This window comes from Panthera tigris, chromosome X (genome assembly GCF_018350195.1).
Source record: "Panthera tigris isolate Pti1 chromosome X, P.tigris_Pti1_mat1.1, whole genome shotgun sequence".
Taxonomy (NCBI): Eukaryota; Metazoa; Chordata; class Mammalia; order Carnivora; family Felidae; genus Panthera; species Panthera tigris.
In genome coordinates, this window is record NC_056677.1 from 101076070 (window position 1) to 101084511 (window position 8442).

Consider the following 8442-nt stretch of genomic DNA (forward strand, 5'->3'; position numbering starts at 1 on the left):
CCAGAGGACACTTTTTTTATTAAGACAACAAAGAATGTGTTACTGGCATTATTGAAAAGCTCCGTGGCGGTTGTCTTCTACGGGTCGGGGTTCATGATAGGGGAGACTATTATGTAAGATAGTGACACATCTAGGTGTCAAAGGGGATGATAGGATTCTAGAATAGCAGACACCAAGTGTCAGCAGTTAACTGTCGCAGTCAAGGTAAGTGTAGTAACCACTATAGACACCAAGTCTGGAACGGCAAAGATGGGGCTTTGACCTGTAGGGGTCGGTAGAGATGGCTAATAAACGATGGCATTCCTGGGAACAATATATACGGCAAGCTGTACCAGTTAACTAAGAGTGCCCTAACAAAATACAGGACTTAGTAGCTTAAACAACAGAAATTTATTTCCTCACAGTTCTAGAAGCTAGAAGTCCAAGATCAAATTGTTGGCAGAGTCAGGTTCTTCTGAGGCCTCTCTCCTTGCCTTGCAGATGGCTGCCTTCTCACTGAGTCTTCGCGTGGTTGCCCCTCAGTCTGTTTGTTGTCTGTGTCCTAATTTCTTCTTCTTCTAAGGACACCAGTCAATTTGGATTAAGGCCCACCCAAATGACCTCATTCTACCTTAATTACCTTTTTAAAGGTCCTATATCCAAATATATTACATTCTAAGACACTGAGGGTTAGGACTTCAACATGTGAATTTGGGGGGAACACAATTCAGCTCCTAACAGAACCCAGCAAGGGTACTGCTTATAAAACTAAAACTAAAAATAAAAATAAACAAATCAAGAATACCCGAGCAGTAGACTACTGTCAGTTGCTGCAGTGGAAAAATCATGATCCTTTAGTTTCCATCCCTGAGCAGGTTCCCAGACCCAGGACTGATCAAGTGAAGAAAGGCCAAGTCCCCCTGAGGAAGGACCCTGCAACGCCACAGCAAATATATACAGTTATGATTCCAGCTACTCTGCATCAACAGGACCTAGGCCATTTATCTGTGTGACTGTTTGGGGGAGGGGGGAGGAATACCCATATTTTGGGGAGCTGATGTCAGGGAACCTAAGGCACCATCATGGGGTCCTTTGTTAGAGTGGGATGTATGGAGACTTGGTAGGAAATAGAGCCCTGGCCCAAGTCGCACAGTGAATCCAATGGATCCACACCATTGGATCCATGGTCATTTCTCTGGTCCTTAAGTGTATTATTGGAAGAAACATATGCAGCAGTTAGAAGAACCCTCAAATTGTGCCCTCACATGACAAGTAAAAGCCATCATGATAGAAATGGCTAAGTGAAACCTTCTGAAACTCCATCAACCCAGCCAAAATAAGAAGTGATGCCATACCCCGATGGGACTGGCAGGGAATATTGCCAGCTTCCTCACCTCCTGCCCAGGTGACACAACCTTGAAGTGTGTTCCACAGTCACCTAGAAATCCCCAGTAGGACTGAGACCCAATTGCCCACAGCCATGCCTGCTCACTAAAGCGCCTCGCATGGGTTTCCTTCCTTCCCTGCCTTACTTTTCTATCTCCTTCCTAGGATCACCTCCCAAATAGACTAGTTACACTCAAACCCTTACATCAGTGTCTAACAGTAGGAAAACCCAACCTAACACATCTCCTCTCTGGCCTCGGTTCACACTAAAAGATACACATATACAGGGTTTTTGTTGCCACTGTTTTTGGTTGTACTGCCCCCACCCCAAAATCATGCCAGATACACTATTCTGCAATAATCTTTTTTTTCATGTTATGAGGCTTTACGGAAATTCTTCCAGGCCAATAAATTGTATATCTAATTCCTATTTTAATAGCTGTGTCAGATTCGATAATATGGATATCCATTCCCCTACTGCTAAACATTCAGGTAGTTTTCAGATTTGCCTCTACATTATAACAATGCTGCCATAAGCATTCTTTAGTGTATAACCTAATGAATCAGTGCTTTTATTTATATAGACTCTGAAATTAAGGATTGCGAAATTAAAATGTATGTGTATTTTCACTTATAAAAATTTACCTTCAGGGGCACCTGGCTGGCTCAGTTGGAAGAGCATGCAACTCTTGATGTGGACGTCGTGAGTTCAAGCCCCGTGTTGGGTGTAGAAATTACTAAAAATAAAATAAACTCAAAAAATTTTCTTAAAAAAAAAAATCTACCTTCAGATGCCTCTCCAAAAGGGTTACCTTGACTTACTTCTTACCAGCAAAGTTGATAGTGATATTTTCCCCAGTCCTTGATGGCATACAATGTTGTTAATCCTTTAACTTTTAAATCTTTTGTTTTTAAGATATTATTTTTAAGTAATCTTTACACCTAACATGGGGCTCAAACTTACAACCTTGAGAACAAGGGTCACATGTTCTACCAACCAAACCAGCCAGGTGCCCCCTTTAACTTTTAAATCTTAATGATGAAAACAGTATCTCATTTTACTATAATTATTTCCATCACCATTAGGGAGGTTGAACATCTTTTCATTCACTGGCCATTTAGATTTTCTCTTCATGAGTTGTTTATTCATATCTTTTGCCCATTTTTTTCCTTTTTTTTTTTATAAAGGTTTATTCATAAAAATTCTAGCTTTTCAAATGCAGGAGCTGTAAGACAGTCTTGGTCATTTTTAATACCTAGGCCCAGTACAGGACCTTGTAATTGGAGGTATTTAGTAAGTGTTTTTGAATAAATATTTTTATTTGTTTTTTTAAATATTTATTTGAGAGACAGAGAGTGCGAGCATGAGCAGGGGAGGGGAAGAAAGAGAGGGAGAGCGGGGATCCCAAGCAAGCTCCACACCCAGCACAGAGCCTGATGCAGGGCTGGATCTCACAACCTTGAAATCATGACCTGACTGGAAACCAAGAGTTAGGCGCCCAACTGACTGAGCCACCCAGGCACCCCGCCCATTTTTTTTTTTCAATTAGGCTTTTACCACCTAGAAACTCTTTGTGTACGAGGAATATCATCCCTATATGTATTATATATGTTGCAAATATATATCATATAGCATGTGTCATTTGACTTTGTTTACATTGTTTGGGAACATAAAATTTTTTTTTAATCTAAATAGTCAATCATGTGTAAATTTTTTAATGGCTTCTGGATTTTGTGCTTCATTTGCAAAGGTTTCCCTGACATCCAAAAATGTTCTCCTAGACCTCAATAAAAGTTCTCCAAATTTTCTTCAAATATTTTGTATTTTTTTCAAATATTTTGTATTTCTTTAATAAAATTGTTCATCCAACATTTCAGAGAAGTAAGGTGAGAGGAAGCTAGTATGATTTATGTGGTAACAGAGTGGAGTTAGATATCAGTATGAATTCATGTTTAGCTTAATCTAGATATGGATAACTACACAAGGAATATTTAGAAATACGTATATATGTATTCTGGTTACCCACAAACAAACATCTCCTTGCTCTGTCAGCTGAGAGGACCTAGAAGCAATGACACCTCAGCAGCAATGAGCATGCCTAACACCCCGATTTTGGTTTCTGATAGCATTCTTCAAGAAAAGGCCCCAGAGACTCCCTGGAGAAACGGCTGATTCTAAAACCAGAGTAGAAAATGTACAAGATGAGCCTGCAACAACTTGTAGTGGCCCCAAAGCAAGAAAAGTGCTTCCAAAAAATCCACAATGATGAAGGTGTGTCAAAGGGACACAGGAGCCAAACTGAAAGCACTCCTGATAGCCAAAGCTGGAACAATTAAACAACAACCAAAAAACGATGACAAATGTACCATCTATATTAATGTAAGACGTTAATAAAAGAAACTGGATGTGAGGTATATAGAAACTCTATGCTATCTTTGCTATCTGTCTCTAAATCTAAAATTGCTTTAAAATCATTTTATTTAAAAAATTGTTCATTCATCTAGATTATATTTTTCATACGGTACGATACAGGGGCACGGCTCTGTTTTCTGTGGATAGCCAATTGTGCTGACATCGATTCTTCAAACAATTGAATTAAAGTACCACTTTTGTTATCTATTAATTTACTATGTATATTTGGATCTTGTTTCTGGGCAATTATATTTCATTAAGTTTCATTAATATATAATATAATATAGATTTCACTAATATATATAATATAATAAATTATATTTCACTAACATGGTATCACTGTATCACACTGTTGTTGTTTTTTTCAAGTAGGCTTCATGGGCAGTGCGGAGCCCAATGCAGGGCTTGAACTCATGGCCCTGAGATCAAGACCTGAGCTGAGATCAAGAGTCAGACGCTGAACAAACTGAGCCACCCTGGTGCCCCACCACATTGTTTTGATCATGGTGATTTTATGATACTTTTAATATCTCCTAGAATATACTTGCAACTAATCTCACAAAAGACCAATTTCCATAACATATAAAGAGTCACAATAAAATCAATAAGAAAACGAGCAACCACCTAGTCGAATGATGGGCAAAGAATATGAACATACAGTTCATAAATTGTAACTATAAATGGCCCTTAAACGTATGAAAACATGTTCAAACTTCATCATAATTAGAAAAATGTAAAATGAAATGACACTTCACAGAAGAGCAAAGACCAAAAAAAATTTTTTAACATTTATTTTTGAGAAAGAGAAAGAGAGAGAGGCAGAGAGGAGAACAGAGCATCCGTAGCAGGCTCTGCACTGACAGCACAGAGAGCTCTGCACTCTCTGCACAGAGAGTGGAGAGTTGGGGGGGGGGGGGGCTCGAACCCACAAACAGCGAGATCATGACCTGAGCTGAAGTCGGACACTTAAGTGACTGAACCACCCAGGTGCCCCAATATGTACAAGCATTTAAAATGCACATGCTGCAGGGCGCCTGGGTGGCTCATTCGGTTGAGCATCTGACTCTCGATTTTTCTCTTTCTTTCTTTCTTTCTATCTTTCCTGTTTGTTTTGTTTTTTTTTTTTTTTTTTTTTTTTTTTTTTTTTGTCAAATTGGCTTACAGACAACACCCAGTGCTCTTGATTTCCACTCACATCATGATCCCAGAGTCATGGGATAGAGCCCTGCGTCAGGCTAAAATGAAACTCTGTATGCACAAAGGAACAAGAATCGAGCTCTCTATGTACATCTCAAAAGTTACATTGATAAGACAAAGCAATATGAAGAACAATGTGAATATTGTGTTAAAAAATGATTCAAATATCTCTGAAAGTACCTGGGAGAAACTGGTGACCTAAATTGCCAACGCAAAAGATAACTGACTGGCTGGGGGAGGGGTGGGGGAGGGGTAAAGAGAGCTGCATGCCTGTTGGTAACTTTTGAACTAGAACCGTATGAAATTTAACTCATTTAAAAGAATAAAATATTAATTTTTATGATTAATGAAATAATATGAGACTTTTATAAGAGCCCTATTTGAACTGCATTATATTTGTCCTTCAGGGAAGATAACTGTTCTTATAATATTATGTCTTTCCATTTCTTCATATCTTTTTTTTTTTTTTTAAGTAATCTCTCCACCCAACGTGGGACTCAAACTCACCACCCTGAAGTCAAAAGTCACAGGCTCTGCCAACTGAGCCAGCCAGGCCCCCCTCTTCAGATCTTACTTTATGTTCATCGTATAAATTCTGTATAGTTCCTCTTCCACTCATTCCCAAGTATTTTACATTTTTGTCAGTGTTGTGAATAGAATATTTTCCCTTTACTATGTTTAGCTGGTTATTGATAACAAAGAAATATTATTAGTTTTTGCCTATTTTCATATAGTTAACCACCTTACCAAAAACTTGAATTACTTCTGGTAGTTCTTGTAAAACTAGAATCTAGTAACTTTCTACAAATATAATTTTTTGCACATTCTTTCTAATGTAAATTCCTATCATTTTAGTTGTGGTAAAAGCTGAACACACCTGATGGGGAGAGAGAGACAGAGAGAGAGACAGAGAAATATAGTGGTGTAAATGAGATCAGAGTTTATTTCTTTTTTTTTAATTAAAAAAATTTTTTTAAGTTTATTTATTTTTGTGAGAGAAAGAGAGACAGAGCGTGAGCAGGGGAGGAGGAGAGAGAGAAGGAGGCACAGAATTCGAACCAGGCTCCAGGCTCTGAGCCGTCAGCACATAGCCCAACTCGGGGCTTGAACTCACAAACTGCGAGATCATAACCTGAGCGGGGCTTGAACTCATGAACTGCGAGATCATGAACTGAGTGAAGTCAGATGCTTAACCGATTGAGCCACCCAGGCGCCCCAGTGGAAATTTATTTCTTTCATACACAGTCCAGGCTGGTGGAACAAATAACCCTGCTCCTCCAGGCTATTCAGTGACCCATGTTCCTTTCATCTCATTGCCCTACCATCTACTGGAGTGTTGTACTCATCTGCATGATTGAGGCTGAGCTATTGTTACATCTACATCCCAGCCCATGAGGAACAAGGTGGGAGAAAAGTCTAGGGTAAACAATTTCTACATTGACCTCATCACATCTGTGCATATTCCACTGGTGCAAACACAGTCATATGGCTGCACTTAGCTTCAGGAGAACCTGGGCAATAGTCTCTCTGCCATGTCCTGAGCTAAAACTATATTTCCAAGGAAGAAGATAATAGAATTTTGAAGACAAAACTATATTCCTAAGAAAGAAGGGGAGAACAGAAGTTTGACGACCACTATTAGTAGACTACACATATTACTCCATTGTCTTGTCTTATTGGATTAGTTAGAACATCCAAAACAATGTTGAATAATAGTGGTGACAGCATCCTTCTCTCGTTCATGATTTTTATGCAAATGATTTTACTGTTTTCTCATTTAGTATAATGCTTGCTGTTGAGTTTTGGTAAGCCATGTTCATCATATTTAAATGGTTTACTTAAAATTTCTATTTTACTGGAAATATTTATTAAGAATGGCTGCTGAATTTTTAAATGCCTTTTTCGTTTCTATTAACAGGACACTACGGGTTTCCTCTTTTAATTTTTTCATGTCATAAATTATGTTGATAGACTTCCTAATGTTGAATCATTTTTTGCTACACTGCTTGATTCCGTTTATTAATATTTTGTTTGGGCTTTGTGTGTATTTTGTACAAATATTTTAATATCCTATAACCATATGTAAGGATATACTAGCTTTGCAAAATGAATTTGGGATCTCTCCATCTTTTTCTGTGCTCTGAGAACTGGTGCCAGTCTCTGAACTGTTTGTTACCGACCCATGATGGGATAAGTGCAGAAATGGAGAGCGGTTACAAACGTTTATAATAATTTGGCATCATTATGACACCCAAGCAGTGATTGCTGGATTCATCAAAGAATACTGCATTCCGCTTTTGTAATTACTTTCTTGTCCCTATGCTAAATTGGTTTTCATTACATTTAATGAAACGTAATTTATTTCCGATGAATCTTAAATTTTAAAAATTGTGCTTGTACTTTGCCTATTTCTCTAATATTCTTATTAAATTTCACAAAAGCAGATCTCCACAAATGTAAATGTTTTAAAAACGGGTCCTGCACCACAGATGTTTTGAAAAACATTAATCTAGAAGGGAGCAACTGACATCAAAATTATTTGTTATTTAAAGGTTATCGAGAACTTGGCTATAAAACCAACTGAACCCGCTGACTTTCAATGCCCGTCCACAGTTACTGCTCTCTTCCGGTTTTCTACTTGTTGGGTCAATTTCAGTAGTTTATAGTTTGCCAGGAAATCCATCGTTCTTTCTGTTGCACACGAGATTCTGTTGCACACGAGATTCTCTTTCAAGTCTTTTAACATATATCTGTTTTTATCTACATTGTCATTACTAGCATTTTACCTCCTCTTCCTTTTCTTCCTTCCTTAGTCTAGCTAGCCTAGAGTTTATCTACGTTACGTGTCCTTTACGAACACTCGGGCTTTGGGGAGCGGGCGGGCCCAGCCCCGGGTCAGGCGGGAGGCGCGCGGGCGCGGAGTCCGGGGACCCGGTCACTCGGAGCAGAGGCGACAGGGCGGCGGGAGCGGCTCCGGGGACATCGGCTCCGCCGCGCGGAAGTGGCAAATCCCGGGTTTTCCGGGCTTAGGGCAGCGGCCGCCGGCCCCATCTTCCGGCGACGCGGCCCCGGATGCTATCGCCTCCTCCTTTGTCGCCGCCTCCGCCCCCTCCCCCCTCTCCCGCTCTCCCCACCCCGCCCCTCCCCCGCCCCGCGCCGGGCTCGTGGCGCCAGGTCCCTCCTGGAGCGGCTCCAGCCGCACAGCCGCCGCCGCTCGGGCTCGTCCTCCGGCAGCTGATGTCCAGCCGGGTGCTCGGTCGGTACGCAGTGGCACACAGCCACAGGATGTCAGCCGAACGCACGCCTCGAAGGTTGGCCTTCACAGGTCGGTCCGCGAAAGGACTGGCTGGAGCCAGTCGCGGTGCAGGATAACTTACCGCGGGTTTTGTTGTTTTGTTGCTGCCCCTGCTTCTGACCTTCCCGTCGTGTTCCCCTCTCTCGATGTGCACTTTCCGGTGTGCATAGAC